Source organism: Egretta garzetta, unplaced genomic scaffold, assembly GCF_000687185.1.
Source record: "Egretta garzetta isolate BGI_Z169 unplaced genomic scaffold, ASM68718v1 scaffold635, whole genome shotgun sequence".
Classification (NCBI taxonomy): Eukaryota; Metazoa; Chordata; class Aves; order Pelecaniformes; family Ardeidae; genus Egretta; species Egretta garzetta.
Window position 1 is genome coordinate 580,621 of NW_009259710.1, and position 2,352 is coordinate 582,972.

The window sequence follows — 2,352 nt, forward strand, 5'->3', positions numbered from 1 at the left end:
GGGGGCCGCAGGGCCCACCCGTGCCTGGGGCAGCTGCTCCCCTCGCACAGCAAGTGAAGTCCTTTGTGCAGGCAAGTTGTCTTGGCTAACCTGGGCTGAGTGCTTCGGTTTATTGCTGTTCCTACTGCTAAGCCTCTCAAATGGCTTTTTGCTTAAATAAAACATGGTCTCAAGCTACACACAGATGGTTGCCTTTGCAAGCAGATCCAAAAGTTTATAAATAGTCCTCAGATTATTAATTCATTTATTACATTTCATTTACTCTTGCAATCAGCATTTAATTTTGCAAAGGAAACACTTCCAGAGTAACTAAAGTTTGTTTACATAATTGTCACATGCTTCCTGACATTTTTCTGGTGTTTGGTAGTTCTGAAGCTGTAATCTTGTGGGACACAACTCGGCGTAACCCTTCTGCGAGGCTTGCTGCAGGGCTGGGGCTGAGGGACCTTTGCTGGGGCGAGGCTACTGGCCGCCTGCCTTTGGGGGGGTCTGCAGCTGCATGGCGCTCCCGTGTCGTGGCCGGACGGGGGCAGCAGGAGTCCCCTGGGCACCTGCGTTGTCCCAGGGAGCAGCCGCTGCAGGGTGATCTTCGCTCTTGATCCACCGCCAGCTACAGCAGTGCTGGTCTTGCAGGTGACGTTACAAAATTTAACTGTCGGGTGGCGAGAGACCAATTAGCAGCGTAGGTATCGCCCGGCAAAGGGCTGCAGTGGGTGCTGCGGGTTCGGAAGGCGTGCCCTGCTCTGGCCGCTGAACAAGCTCTCCCCTATCGGGTAGGTCAGCTCCCGCAGCCCTCCTTGGGCTTTGGCAGCGTGGGTAATTTTGCCTACGTAAGAATGTAAAGACTTGGCATTGCGTTTGGGGGGAGGAAGCCAGCCAAAGATCATTTTACCTTCATAGAAGTCATAGGCGTGCATGCCATGACCAACGAGCGCGGGCAAGTTGAGAATCTCCTTGCTGCAGGCGAGCAGCTCCTCTGCAAGGTCCTCGTCCCACTCAGCGCTCCACACCACCGCGTCCTCCAGCAGCCTCGGCTCAAACCGTGGCCTGAAGGAGGACCGCACGGCCGCATCTGTGGTCACGAGAGACCCAGCCTCAATCCCTGGGAAAACGAAGGCTGAGGCTAAGCCAGAGCCCGTAGCGCTTGCAACCCGCTGCAAAACCTCAGCACGACAGGAAAATCTCTATAGGTGCGTGTGTGACCGTGGGGTGGTTCTGTCTGATGTGAGAGAATGATGGAAATTCATGCAGTAGCACAGGCGTAGGAGTGAAACGTACAGCATCAGCACATGCTGAGTGACTGGGGTCCGTGCTGAGCGACAGCTTTTTAATTGCTCCTGGCTTGCAGAGGTCGTGCTCCACCACCAGCCCGTACAGGCGCAAGCAGCACCGCTGCCCCAGCCGGGGGTCCCACCAGTGCAGGGGGCGACGGGCACTGGGACAGCCGGGAGCATCTCGAAGCACGAGAGTGGCTTCCAGCCAAGCGTTTTCTGTTTGAGAAGCGATTCCCGATTGCTGTGAATTCTCAATTGCTGTGTTCGTTATGAAAATGTGCGCTCTGCTAAGCCAGTCGCTGGAAGTTGGCTGGGTTTTAACCCCAAACAAAATATCGTGGTGTTTGATATTTGGGGACCTGACAAAATCCTGAAGCTCATAATTACCTGACCTGTGCTGAGAACGTGTTTTGTTAACACCCAGAAGACGGACCGTGGATGGCTTACCCGAGCCTCCGGAAGCGCCGGTGCATACAGCAGTAACACCTCGGCATCTTGCGTGCTCTGCGGCGGCTTGGTTCGATCGTCAGGCATGGAAGGGAAGCCCGTCCGTGCTGTTGGGAGGCGAGGAGAGGGAAACGCCGTTCCCTGTGATGCTGCGGTGGGTGACAGGTACGGCAGCGGGGCCCTGGCTGCCTGCGGGCTCTTGGCTCCCCTGGCACCAGCCGGTTCCCTGTCCTCTGCCGGGCTCATGCCGCCCCGCTGCCCCGGCCCCGCTGCGCTCCTGGGGCTGGCCGGTGTTTTGCGGATCTCGAGCTGCCCGGCTGCCTCTGCTTTCTGCCCCGCGCTCCCTCACCTGCTCGTCTTCGGCTTCTGCTCCATCACTGACCTGCCACCCTTGTCTCGGCTTTACCTTTAAAAACAAAGGGTGTTTGGTGTGGGGGTTGTTTTTTTCCCCCAGAAAAATGCCTCGCGTGGTTTTGGTTTTGCTCCCATACTGGAAAGCCTGACAGAAACACATGTAAAGCAGCACAGCTGATTTAACGTACGCACTTCTCGTATGGCTTTGTCTCTGTTCGTTTGGCTCTGAGACCGATGGCCTATTAGGTTTGTGTCGTGTTTTAAATATGAAAACACT